Consider the following 15386-nt stretch of genomic DNA (forward strand, 5'->3'; position numbering starts at 1 on the left):
GGTATATCTACCATAGTAAATTTTGAAATGAAGTCGGCAAGGATATGAGACTTTAATGATCGTCGAGCTTGGTATAAGATGTCTGATGCGTGAGCATCTTGTCTATCTTTTCCTAGTGAATTTGCACTTAATTTGTTGAGTTTAATTAAGAATTAATTATATTTTAGCCACTATGGATGCTATTTTGAGTTTTGTGTAATTTTATTTATTTTAGGTAGAATTCGGAGGGATTTGATGAAGTTTTGCAGAGAAAAAGAAGAAACCAAAGAAATGACCAGCGAAGACTGACGCGGACGCATGGCTCACGCGACCGCGCGGAATGGAGAAATCGCAATGACACGATCGCGTGCCTGACGCGAACGCGTGGACTGGAATCTGCACAAATGACGCGAACGCGTGGACGACGCGGACGCATCACATGCGCGATCTGCAAAAATACAAATAACGCTGGTTACGAATTTTGGGCTGTTTTGACCCACTTTCCAGCCCAGAAAATTAAGATTAGAAGCTGCAGAATGGACAAAGCAAGTGGTCCCCACCCATCAACTGAAGATCTGTTAATTAATTCAAATTTAAATTCAAATATTATCTTTTAGGAAAAGATATTATTTTTATTTTTAGATAATTAGATTTTAAATTAATTAGGATTAGTTATAAAAAGGGGAGACTTCTCTTCTATTAGAGAGACTCCATTGGGGGGATTGGATCCCATCATTGGAATACATTTTGTTACCTGAACCCTTATTTATTTTCTACTCTGAACCATGAGCCACTAATCCTCCATTGTTAAGGTTAGGAGCTCTGTCTATTTGTATAGATTGATTTTATTACTTTTTCTATTTTAATTTATGTTTTGGATTTATATTTAAGAATTGTTTTCGTTCTTTATATTATGAATTTGGGTGGAACGGAAGTATGACCCTCTTTCTATTTGAGTTCTTGTATAACTTGGAAAAGCTCTATACTTGAACAATAGCTTGAAACATATTCTCCTAAATTTTAATTATTTGGATTTAAGGGGATACGTGACATATAATCCCCTTATTTTTGGGTAATTAGAGTTTTTGTGGCATGAAAACTGAAAATTGATTTTTACCCTCTAACTGGAATTAATTGACCAAGGAATTGGCAGTTAATAAATTTTAGAGGAGAATAGGAAGGTCTAAAGAATTAGGGTCTAGTCACATATAGTTTGCCATAAATTAAATCCTACATAATTAAAATAATTAGTAAGAAGAGTTAATCTGGAAAAATAGATAACTCTGAAGCCTTAACTATTTTCTCTATATTTTATTCCCAATTTATTTATTTATTTTTTCTTTTATATTTTGAATTCAAACTTAAACCTTTTGAACATCTCAAAACCAATTTCTGCCTGCCTAACTAATCCAATCAATCAATCATTGTTGCTTGATCCATCAATCCTCGTGGGATCGACCTTTACTCACGTAAGGTATTACTTGGTACGACCCGGTGCACTTGCCGGTTAGTAAGTGTGGTTGTAAAATACCGCATCAAGTTTTTGGCGCCGTTGCCGAGGATTGATTGTGCTTAACAACTATTAGTTGTTTGATTGTTTAGATTAGGCGTTTTATTTTTAATTTTATTTAAATTTTACTTTAATTATTTTCGAAAAAAAATTTAATTAATTTTAATTTTCTTTATTTCGCTATTTATTTATTTTTTCCTTTCTTTCATTCTTTCGTTTTCGTCTCCTGTTTCCTTTCTTTTATTTTACTTCTTTTTATTTTTTTTCCTTTAAAAATAAAAACCTTTACGTTATTTTTATCCTTTTTTTCGTTTCAATTTTTTTTCTTTTTCCTATCGTTCTTGCCCCCTCCCTGTTCTTCCTTTTTTTTTGTTTTTAAAAAAAATAAATAAAAATATATTTTAATTTATTTAAAAAAATAATAATAATAAATAAAATAAAATAAAATATTTTTTTTAATTTCTGAAATTAAGTTTGGTATCCCCTTAATTGTTTTATTTTTTTTGAGTTTAAATTTCCTTTACATTCTTTCTTCTTTGCTTGCTTGTTAACCACATGGTGCATTTAATCCTGTTTGGTGTTTTGTGCTGAGAAAAAATAATGGAGAGAGATCACGTGGATTACTACTTACACCCAAGTAGTGATTTATACTATGGTAGATGGAGGAACTATCAAAATTTTGGTTGCCAAAGCCAAAACCAAAGAAACTTCAATGCTCCATGTTCCAACTACCAAGAACCATCATCTTTCTACCCATATCAAGAGCCACCATCAAATATTGAGACTTCTCAGAAGAAAAGTATTATGGAAATGGAAACTCTTAATGCTATTCTTGCCCAGAACAAGCTTATGACTCAGCAATTAAGTCTACTTACTCAACAGATGAGTGGTATGCAAGTCCCAACTATCAACACCCAACACCCAAATTTTTGGGTGGGGAGAGCAACATCAGAGGCCACAAAATTTTAATCATAATTCTCAAGATGGTTTTCAACAGAATAATTTTAATAACCACCAGTTACAATCAACTCAGCAGGCAAACTCTAAATCCCAAGAAGATTCTAACTGGGAGATGATGATGAGTTTTATGCAAGAAACCAGAGCCTCCATTAGAAACTTGGAAGTGCAAATGAGCCAAATAAGCAAGCAATCAAAAGAAGAGGAAAATGCACAACCTCCAATGCCCTTGGTAAGTAATGAAAAAGAGACTGAATTAGAAGAAAGCTACCAAGAGGAAGAGGTTGAAATTGAGAAAGCTTGCAAAAAGGAAGAATCCAAAGAAGAACACAAGGGAATGGAGCTTGCAAGACCTCTCCCAAAACCATCACCATCCAATACAACATTCAAGTGGGTAAAATTTCTACCCTTAACCTTTAATTTCTCACTTGAATATGGGCTACTGGAAACGGATGGTCAACTTAGAGCTCTTTGTAGTATTAAGAGTAAGAGGAACATGGTTAGTGGCAAGAGTTGTCAAGCAAGGTTCAATATGGTTGCATGCTCCAAATTCAAGTGCAAAGATTGGTGTAGAGCTAATTTAAATGAGTCTAGAAGGTTGTTTGGATGTCTCTGTGAAAATTCAGATTGCTTGCCACCCGGTGGGAACAATGGTGATACACAAGAAGATGGGTGTAAAAGCAAGGTCTGGGACCCTGGAATTCATTCCTACAATCAACACTCTTGGGACTTTGTCACTTGCTTCAGCTTGTTCAAAGGCGTTATGCGTCTGACTTGGGATCCCGGTAGCCATTGGAATCACAAACATTGGTGGAGATTTCTGGATCAGTACAAGCATAAGCCACCATGACAAGGAGCTCACCACATGTCCAACTTAAGGACTTTAACTAAAAGTGCTTAGTGGGAGACAACCCACCGTGGTATGATCGTTTCTTTTCAGTTTTAGTTGTTTTTCATAGTAGTAGTTTTCTTATTTAATTTTTATTAAGTTCTTTCTAATATTCTGACCATGCAGCTATCCTATCTCAGGAACCGAACACCTCAAGCTACATTTCAAAAAAAAAAAACGCACACACGACGCGAAAGCGTCGCTGACGCGTTCGCGTCAGATGGATGTGTGTGAAAAATAAATTTGACAGAGAGTTGCGCGGGAGTGGCGCGAGAATGGAGCCTTTCGCACAAACAAGCCCACGTGATCGCGTGCCCCACGCGTTCGCGTCGCTTGTGATTTTTTTCGCCATCCACGGGGCCGCGTCACTGACGCGGACACGTGACCTGCGAAATTGACGTAAAAGAGTGTTTAGGCAGAGAGTTGTGCTGGCTTGGGGCAAGAGTTGTGCTAAACGCACGGAATTGGTCACGCGGACGCGTGATCGACGTGATCGCGTCGATTGCACAAATGGCCATCCACGCGTTAGCATGAACGACGCGATCGCGTCGTATGAAAATAGGCATCCCAAGCCATGCGAACAGAAAGTCGCGCGGGCACACTGCTGGCTTCGCGCGAATCGCTTAAGACCCAGGGCACGCAGACGCGTGCCTGACGCTAACGCGTCATTAAGAACATTCGCGACCCACGCGTACGCGTGCTGCACGCGTCCGCGTCGCTTGCGCAGCCCAGTTTTCTTTCTCTCTCTCTCTCCCAATCCTAATTCTCTCTTATTCTTTTCTCCTCTTATTTTTCTCTCCTCTTAATAATTGTTTCTTCTATTTTCAGTTCTTCTTTGCTTGAGGACAATCAAACCTTTAAGTTTGGTGTTCACGCTGCGCTTATTGGTTTTCTGGCACAAAAGGGAGGCAAATCATCTTAATTGAGGAACACAACCTGAAGAATAAAGCGACCGCTAGGATAACTAAGGTGGTTGAGTTCCTTTCATTTTTTATTCCTCCTTTCTTTTTCTATGTTATGTTCTGACTTTCTGCTATTTTGTTTTATTTGTTGCATGATCTTTTATTAGTTAGAATCATAGGATTAGTTTTCTTTTAATTGCTTTAATGCTGAAAAGATGTTTCATGTACCACTCACAGAACTTGAATCTAAAAAGAAAAGAAAAAGAAGTGATGTATTGCATGAGAAATTGAGTTTAATTCTAAGAATAGTCTTATTTACTTAAATGTGGTGGTATTTTCTGTGATTTTTGAATACATGATATGAACAGTGCATATTTGAATTTGAATCAAGTGATGTTGATGTATAAGGAATAGGAATTTAGAGAATTATTATGACTTCTCTGAAATAAATAAAAATTTAATCCTTGAAGCAAAAGAAACAGCGAAAAAAAAAATATAAAATAAAATAAAAAGCAAGGTCCAAGGCTTTGAGCATCAATGACTAGGGAGGTCAGACATGATTAAAAGCTCAAAGAGTTGTTTCCCTAGTTATATGCTTATGGTGTGATTGTGTCAAGTAATCCTTGAGATAGAACACTTAGAGTCGAGATCAATTGCATTTAACAAAGTATGCCAAAGGCTTTGAGCACCACTGTCTGGGAATAATTAAAAGAAAAATCAAGAACTCAAAGAGAGTTTTCCAGTTAAGTGCTTGTGGTGTTTCTGTGTCAAGTAACTCTTGAGACAAAACATTTAAAGTCACGGCTAGGCTCAAGGTGCAAAGCACCAAAGAAAAAAATAAATAAATTAAAATAAATTTTGCTGTGTTCAAGGATTAAACTGAAATGAAAAGATTAGAGAATTCATAATATTATCCGGATTCTAATTCCGAATGACAATAACATTCTTGATTCAAAGGAGAATGAGATGCCAAAACTATTCAGGATTACAGTTATAAACCCCACTATTCAAGATAGACAAGATGCGTGAGCATCTTGTCTATCTTTTCCTAGTGAATTTGCACTTAATTTGTTGAGTTTAATTAAGAATTAATTATATTTTAGCCACTATGGATGCTATTTTGAGTTTTGTGCAATTTTATTTATTTTAGGTAGCATTCGGAGGGATTTGATGAAGTTTTGCAGAGAAAAAGAAGAAACCAAAGAAATGACCAGCGAAGACCGACGCGGACACATGGCTCACGCGACCGCGCGGAATGGAGAAATCGCAATGACGCGATCGCGTGCCTGACGCGAACGTGTGGACTGGAATCTGCACAAATGACGCGAACGCGTGGACGACACGGACGCGTCACATGCGCGATCTGCAAAAATACAAATAACGATGGTTACGAATTTTGGGCTGTTTTGACCCATTTTCCAGCCCAGAAAATTAAGATTAGAAGCTGCAGAATGGACAAAGCAAGTGGTCCCCACCCATCAACTGAAGATCTGTTAATTAATTTAAATTTAAATTCAAATATTATCTTTTAGAAAAAGATATTATTTTTATTTTTAGATAATTAGATTTTAAATTAATTAGGATTAGTTATAAAAAGGGGAGACTTCTCTTCTATTAGAGAGACTCCATTGGGGGGATTGGATCCCATCATTGGAATACATTTTGTTACCTGAACCCTTATTTATTTTCTACTCTGAACCATGAGCCACTAATCCTCCATTGTTAAGGTTAGGAGCTCTGTCTATTTGTATTGATTGATTTTATTACTTTTTTTATTTTAATTTATGTTTTGGATTTATATTTAAGAATTATTTTCGTTCTTTATATTATGAATTTGGGTGGAACGGAAGTATGACCCTCTTTCTATTTGAGTTCTTGTATAACTTGGAAAAGCTCTATACTTGAACAATAGCTTGAAAACATATTCTCCTAAATTTTAATTATTTGGATTTAAGGGGATACGTGACATATAATCCCCTTATTTTTGGGTAATTAGAGTTTTTGTGGCATGAAAACTGAAAATTGATTTTTATCCTCTAATTGGAATTAATTGACCAATGAATTGGCAGTTAATAAATTTTAGAGGAGACTAGGAAGGTCTAAGGAATTAGGGTCTAGTCACATATAGTTTGCCATAAATTAAATCCTACATAATTAAAATAATTAGTAAGAAGAGTTAATCTGGAAAAATAGATAACTCTGAAGCCTTAACTATTTTCTCTATATTTTATTCCCAATTTATTTATTTATTTTTCCTTTTTATATTTTGAATTCAAACTTAAACCTTTTGAACATCTCAAAACCAATTTCTGCCTGCCTAACTAATCCAATCAATCAATCATTGTTGCTTGATCCATCAATCCTCGTGGGATCGACCCTTACTCACGTAAGGTATTACTTGGTACGACCCGGTGCACTTGTCGGTTAGTAAGTGTGGTTGTAAAATACCGCATCAATGTCATATTCAAATAAATCGATCGACCATTTGATTAATCTCCCTGCTAGGTCAAGACGTGTCAGTACTTGTCGTAATAATTGTTGAGTTTGGACTATGATCTCGTGGATTTTGAAATAGTGGCGAAGACGTCTTGCTTTTATGATAAAGGCATAAGCTAGCTTCTTAATGTCTGGGTATCATGTTTATGCATTTTGTAGGACTTTGCTCACAAAGTATATCAGATGTTGTTCTTTGCTTGTTTCTGTGACAAGTACAATAGTAATTGTATGATTAGATACTGATAGGTATAAATATAAAGGCTTATTGTGCATCAGTTTATGTAATATAGGTGGAGAGGCGATGAGTTCTTTAAATTCGAGGAAAGCTTTTTCACACTCCTCTGACCATGTGAAATCTTTGGATTTCCTTAAGTTGTTGAAGATATGATATGATCTTGCTGCTGATGTTGGCAAGAATTGTGATAGGGCTGCCAATCTTCCTATTAGCTGTTGCACCTCCTTGATCATCGTGGGCAACTTCATTTTTATTATGGCTTGACATTTTTTTAGATTTGCTTCTTTTCCGCGGTGTGTTAGCATGAAACTCCTTAATTTTTTGGAGTCTCATATTATGCTTTCTCAATTGTTCGTAGACTTCCAAAATATCGGTTTTGTTGTTTTCTTCCGTCGCCGCTTTGACCACCATGTTGTCCACATATACTTCCATGTTTTTCTTAATCTATTGCTGAAAAACATTGTCCATAAGCCTCTGGTAAATTGCTCCTGCATTCTTAAGGCCGAATGACATTAATTTGTAACAGAAATTCCCTTGGTCGGTTATAAATGTAGTTTTCTCTTCATCGTCGGGGTGCATCATTATTTGGTTATATCCTGAGTAGGCATCCATGAAACCCATCACTCTAAAGCCTGACGTGTTATCCACTAATTTGTCAATGCATGATAGAGGATAGGAATCTTTCGTGCATGCTTTGTTTAAGTCTGTAAAATCCACACGCATTCCCTACTTGCCAGAGTTTTTCTTGACCATTACTATATTTGCTAGCCATGATGTGAACCTTATTTCTTGAATGAAACCTATGTTGGGCAGCCTCTGTGTTTCCTTGTTGGTAGCTTCTTTCTTTTCCCATCCCATACTACGCTTCTTCTATTTGATTGGACGAGCTCTTGGATCTATGGAGAGCTTATGACATATCACATCTGGACTTATTTCAAGCATATCAGCTAGGGTCCAGGCGAATAGGTCGGCATTTTCTCTGAGCAAGGTAATAAGCTTCTGTGTTTCATCTACATTCAATGCGTAACTGATGTTAGTGTTTTGAAGTTCATCATCAGTTAGTGTTACCTTTCGAAGGCTGTCGATCGGTGAAGGTCGTTCTTCTTCATTTAGCTGCGGGTCTAGGTCATTTATCTTTGGCATGTCATTTGTATTGTAGACCGAGTTAATCCTCGAAATGGGTCCATCGGTTTATTTGATCTTAAGTCCTACATTGTAGCACTGTCTTGCCTCCTTTCGGTCAAAATGGATAGTTGCAATAACATCATCCTGCATATGGAACTTAACACACAGTTAAACAGTAGAGACAATAGCCCCAAAAGAATTCAGGGAGGGTCTCCCTAGTATGATATTATACAGGCTAATACAATCAACTACCAAATATTGAATGTCTAAAGTTTTAGAGTTAGGATACTCTCCTAGGGTGGTCTACACCCATACATAACCTATTACTGGGACTCTTTCTCCGGAGACACTGACTAGCTCCCCAGATGACGGTTAGAGTGCTTTTTCGTTTAACTGCATCTTCTTAAAATTAGATAAGAAGAGTACGTTTGCGCTGCTCCTGGGGTCCATAAGTACTTTTTGGATTGTCATGTCTCCATTTGTTACTGAAATTACTACAGGGTCGTTGAGGTTAGCACTTTGTGATTGTAGATCCGAGCTCTTAAAAGTTATGCTAGGAGTAGTAAAAGTCGGCTATTGTTGTGTTATTTCTCCTTCTAGTGTGAGCATGGACCTATAACTCCTTTTTCTTGATGAGCTTGTCTCTTCACCACATGCGAATCCTCTTGATATGTAGTTATTTTTCATGTTGCATTAGATTGACTAGAGGTGGGCCATTACTCTTTATTGGTAACCAGGGTTGTGTGTCGGGGATCTCATACCATCGAGACTATAACATCTTTTTGTATCCGACCGCTTACATATTTATCTGGTGCGAATTTTGAGAATGTTCACAATTGAACCGGCAAGTACATAAATTAAAATAGAAGAATAATAGACTCAATCCATAGAAATAAACAGAGCTCCTAACTTTAAACAAGAAGGTTTAGTGGGTCATGACTTACAGACAAAAACAAGAATTCTGAAAAAGGCATAAATGCGGAAGTGAGAAGATCCGAAGGTTCAAGATGCCCCCTAAAGGGTGAATCTTTTTCCTTTTATATTTAGTCTAATTTGATTTGATAATAAAATAAAATATTAAATCCTGAAACTAAAATATATTATTTGTAAATAAAAATTACAAGAATAAAATAAAAGATAACTAATAAAAGCTAAATCCTACTAGAGATGGTCCAAGAGTGGGCCTTCAACTCAGACTGCCTGGCACTAAATGCCAGTTGGGCGTTTAGCGCCCAATGAGGACAGGAGCGTTGCTGTCTTGTAAGGGTTGCTGGCGCTAAACGCTAAGCTGGCATTTAGCGCCCAAAGGGGTACTTCAAATCTTTAGCTTTTTTCTCCAAACTCTGCTAAATTGCTCCGAATTTCGCCAAAAATCGTAAAAACACTAACACAACTCAAAGTAGCATCCAAAGAGAATTTTTTTCACTTAAACATAACAAAACTTAATAAATTTAAACTGAAAACAACTAGAAAATAAAGAGAAAAGGGGTACAAGATATTCACGCATCGTTGTCCAACAATCATTGCCATGCTAGGTGCTCCAGTAAGTCTTTGGCCACCATACATTCGTTAGTGATATGCCCAAACTTATGGTGGAAAGCACAATGGTTGTTCTGTCAACATACATTTTGATCCTGGTAGGTTCCTGCCTTACTAGGTAGTTTGATAAGCTTTGTATAGAGGATCTCCTTGATGATGTATTCTCTCTTTGTATTGAATTTGGTGTAGAAGTCAAACTTTGGTGTCAACTTGAACGGCTTTTTAAGGTCCTTATTACACTGGGACATGTGCTACCTTTCTTCATTTCGACGCGGTTGTTGTTTTTTCATACCCCAAGCTTCACAAAATTCTTCGATCTCCATTTGTCCCGAGGCATTTTCTCAGAATTCCGCCAATGTCTTCGACTTGGTAACGGCTATAGTTTCTTGAAATTTTCCGGGGCGGAGGCCGCTTTTAAATGCGTGTAGGTGCACATCGAGACTAAGGTCTGGGATCTTCATGGTGGCTTTAGCGAATCGGGATATATAGTCTTTGAGGCTCTCATGCGGCCCATGTTTTATGGTGCTAAGGTAGTCCAATCCATGTGCATATATCTTTGAAGCAGCAAAGTAGTCAATGAAAGATCTCGCCAATTCTTCAAAACAAGAAATTGAACCTGCAGGCAACTTGGAAAAGCAAAGTAAGGCAGCACCGTCTAAAAACGTTAGAAAAGATCGACAAAGTATAGAGTCAGAAGCACCGTTAAAAAACATCATTGACTGAAACTTGGTAACATGGATGCGAGGGTCTCCAAACCCTTCATATGACTTGAGTGCAGTAGGTAACACAAAGTTTTTCGGCATCTGAAATTTTACAATATCCTCTGAAAAGGGATTTGATATTGTCAGCTTTTCCTTTGGAGGGATGATCTCTTGCAGGTCTAAATCTCGAGGTCGTAAATCACTCGAGCTCGCATTCTTGGGGTCCCCCGTGCTATGCTTTCCATTTTGGCTCTGGGCAAACAAGTCGGCCATTTTCTTAACCTCGGCTTGGAGGGCAGCGTTCATGGCTACTAACTCGTTGTGAGTAGAGGGAACGGGAGGTAGAGATGCGACGTCATTGGCCATTGTCTAAGCTGCAAAAGGGGTAATACAAAATTCGATGTGGGGTTATTCAAGATTAGGCCCCATGGTGGGCGCTAATGTTCTTGCCTGATATGAGATTCCGAGATATAGCTCGTTTCAGAGGGCAGTTCTTTATCCAGCCTCCTGCTATGAGTTGAGCTATGATCTCTTAGTCTATCCGTACGACGTTGGAACCGAAGTTAGAGATCTACAAAAAAGACTCTGACGCTCAAGTCAGTATTAAATCTTAAAAAACCAAACTTATCAAGTAGGGATCTCTCTCGGTATTTGATGATCTGGTTACTTATGTTTGTTCTCTATTTCTTGTTGTGATGGAACCGATCTTAGTGTTTATGTTCCGAGAATCTTGGTCCCTTCAGTTGAGGTCCGAGATTTTCTTTATAAATAAAAAAAGTTGTTCTAAAGTGTAACATCATTGTCCGAGATAATAGGGACGAACCAATTTAAAATTTATTAAATTTTATATTTTTAAATAAAATATTAACTGTTTAACTTTTTTTTTAATAATTCAGCACTACACTTTTAAAAACTGTAATAAACATCTTACTCATATCATCCAATCATTTCACCATGCACTTCTTTCTCGTTCTCCCTTAAAAAAATTCAAAAATAAATTACTGCTTTGTTCTTTTATTTATTTGATATTGGTAGTAGGCTAAAAATAATCATTTAGAAGACAAAATTAATGATGCATAAACTAGGGATGGTAGAGCTTCACTTGTTTGAAGTATTCAATAGGAACAATGTCCTTCCTCGTCATTGGTGTTCCTGTGTGGGTAGCCAATTTCAAGATATAACTTGTTCTACTCAGCGCTTGAACTCGCTTCTCCTTAGAATGGATGAAGTATACACCGACTCTTCCAAGAACAACGGTTGTGAGTACCTGCAAATGTACTCTAACACTTAAGTCAAAATGAGTACAAGATGATATAGATATTATTTAGAGTGAATAATACTCTTTGCATAATTAAGGTTTTGTATTTATAAAGTTGTTGTGCTACACGTGATTACTCAGTGGACCAAATATTTCAGAGTTGTTGAGGATGTTAGTCTATTTATGTGGTAATTGCTCTTTAGTGATATTTGACTTTATAGGATAAGTACGTTAGAAGAGAAAAATACGTATTCCACATACTCCACTTTCTCCTGATGTAGCAGATTACGATTTATAGTTTTACCTGGGCCGGGTTATAGCCAACGATCACAGCTCTCAAGCTTGACCTGTGAAAGTTTTCAATTAAACAGGTTGAGCTTTTGACCTATAAATGGAAATTGTGATTATAATAGCCCCCAAACTCAACTTGTTGGATTGAAAAGAAAGAATAAAAAGGAAAACATTGGTAGTGAAAAAGTTATATTGAAATATTGTGAACGATCGAACAGATAAAATAGATAAACAAATAAATAAATAAAATGGATAAAAAAGATTAGCAAGTGAGATAGTTATGTCCATCTGTTAATCAATTATGAAATGAGTGGTAGCCTCCAAACTTAGTCAATTATTACGTTGACACTTATTCAAAAACCAATTGAATAGTAAGAGTTATTCGATCAATATAATTGTGTGGGAGATGCTTTTTCGCTCAACAACAATTTTTTATGGCATGCATATAGTATTTGATTGACGCGAACTGAAAAGTTCGAAAATATGTATTTGTTTGATGGAATTAATTGTATGATTCGAGGATATAATGATCAATTGTCTTGAGAATTCTCCAATCCACAACAACTTATTGACGAATTTTTTACTCAAAGAAATTAATTATTGAATATTGAGTGAAAAATAAAGATGTTGTAACATAAATAAAATGTGTTGAAAGTAAATATGCATAAATTATTGTAAAATATAAAAATAAAAAGAATGAGTTAATCACCCATATATCAAGTAACGATAATTGCTAATTGAGTTTATTTTTGGATTGGTAAAAAGTTAGTTTTTTGGATTGATTAATTGATTGATTTTGATATATGAAATGATAAGATACATAAATTATGTGAAGCAATTCGAGTATATAGAATAATAAATATCTCATAAGAAGTTATAATGTATTAAAATTTGACATAAAAAATTTATATAAGTGAACTAGATTATGCATATACATGATTTTAGCGAGGTAGAAATGACTTAGTAATTTAATTTGTTGAGGTCATTTGCCTTTCATTGCATTCTGTTGCTGAGTTAATAGGTTGGTCATCATCTGGACCTCGACTTATAGGTCAACGTTCATAAGTTATAACTCGATCTGAGTTGGTAGAGGAGGAGCTTAAGTTTGCTCACCACCCATGATCGATGTCCTATAAAAAAGAGAAAATAACAAGTGGATAAAGAAAATGTGGGGTAACGCTAAAGTCGGGATTTATTTTCGTAGATTTGGATTAGGTAAGTTCCAATTTATGGCATTATGAATGCTAATGACGATTTCTTCTACGAGAAATATGGCTGAGTATAATGACAAAGTAATATAGTAGTAGTAGTATTGTTGTTCTTCTACACAAAGAATAAATTAAAGACAAAACAAGCAATGGAACAAGAAAGTTAAAAATCATCGTAAAATTTAGTCGATTCAATTGTTTGGTTACATTATAAAGCAATATAAGTACTTTAGTTTTGCATACGATTAAAGTTAAAAGAGAAAAACTGAAAATTTCATATATGCAAAAGTCTTTTAAAATAAAAAAAAAACTTCATGTGTGAAATGGAGCTATAATCTCTAAAAACATATAATAAGTAGCAGTTTGGGTTTGACATACATCACCTAATTGAATGAGATCTTGTTAAAATTCTATAAACTTTCAATAGATAGCAAAATATATAAATAAATAGTAAATAAATAAATAAAGGTGCGTTCAACCATGTATTTGAAAGTTTTCAATAATACATGAAAACAATTGAGAAAGAATAAGAAAAAATGTAACTTATTAACATGTCAATAGGAATAAGTAGTTTTGTATTTTGTTGTTTCACTCGATGGGGGTAGAAATTAGTTTACTCGGCCCCACGATGGGCACCAAATGTTCCTGTGTGGGTAGTCGATTTCAAGATATAGCTCGTTCTACTCAGCGCTTGAACTCGCTTCTCTTTGGAGGGGATGAAGTATACGTCGGCTCTTCCAAGAACTGCAGTGGTGACTACCTGCAAAGGTACTCCAACGCTCAAGTCAGAATGAATACAGCATGATATAGATATTATTCAAAGTAAATAATGTACCTCTTTGCGCAGTTAAGGTTTTGTATTTATAGAGTTGTTGTGCTACAGGTAGAGATGGAAATAGGCCAAGCGGCTTGTCAGGAGCCTGCAGCCTGACCTGTATTTGGCCTGACCTTTATAAAAGTCTTAATATGTTAATAGGCCAGGTCCAAGCTCACTAATTAGCCTTATTGGCCTATCAGGCTTGCCTATTCTGTTAAAACATAATTAAATATATAAATTATTTTATATTATTAACACAATTATTAGATATTTTAAATTTATTATATTTTATTATAAATACTTTTGTATATTTTAAGTACTTTAAATTTTTAAAAAATCGTATAAATATTAAATATGACATATTACATATAAATATTTTTATTAAAAATAATTTTTTAAAATAATATTTTTATTTTTATAAAAAATATTTATCAGCTCTTTTAGCAGGCTACTGGCCAGGCCAGATTGAATAATAGGCCAAGCTTAGTACTTTGAAAAAAACCTATAACATGCTGTAGACCAGGCCCAGGCCAATTAACTACATGACAGGTTAGGCCTGTTAAGAGCAAAGCCTGATCTGACCTGGCCCTGTTTGCACCCTTAGCTACAGGCAGTTACTCAGTAGACCTAATATTGCGGAGCTGTTGAGGATGTTAGCCTATTTATACGATAATGGCTCTTCAATTATGTTTGACTTTATAGAATAAGCCCGTTAGAAGAGCAAAACATGTACTCCATGTACTCTGGGTGTAGCATGTGTTTATTTAGTTTTAAGCAAATTCCGATTTATAATTTTACCTGGGCCAGGTTATAGCCAACAGATCAGGTAGTAATTAGTATCTCATATCCATTATACATATCCAATGATGCTTTGCTTTGCTTTTGGATTATTTAATGATGTTATTCACAATAGTTTTAGAGATGCTTATTTTACTTTGGGATTACTGAAGGATGAATAAAAATATATTAAAGCTATCAAAAAAGTTTCAAGTTGGGATTTAGGTGATTATCTAAAAAAAACTTTGTTTCATGAGGTTGATGTCAAATAGTGTGAGTAGACCAGAATATGTTTAAGAAAAACTTAGAGGTTTCTATCTGATGATATATTATATAATGAGAAAAAAATTATCTAAAAATTGAGGTTCTTCTTTGATTCTAATAAAAATTTATTTTTCAATGATTCATATTGTGTTGTTTTCTATAATTTTTTTTATTTGTCCTTATATTTTTGTTCTTTTTGTTTACAGATTTACTTTTGAATGATGATCAGCTAAAAACAAGATGCTCATATAAAATTTAGATGATATTGTCAGATAATAGCAAGAACTTAAAGGAATATCCTCCTATGCCTTTTTCAGCATGTATTTGTGAGGCTAAAATTTTAAAATAGTTTAGTTTCTAAGTAGCTGAATTATGATAAGAACACCTTAAAAAATGAATTTCAAAAATTATTCTCATCCTTAATAGAAGCATTAACAA

This window comes from Arachis stenosperma, chromosome 1 (genome assembly GCF_014773155.1).
Source record: "Arachis stenosperma cultivar V10309 chromosome 1, arast.V10309.gnm1.PFL2, whole genome shotgun sequence".
Classification (NCBI taxonomy): domain Eukaryota; kingdom Viridiplantae; phylum Streptophyta; class Magnoliopsida; order Fabales; family Fabaceae; genus Arachis; species Arachis stenosperma.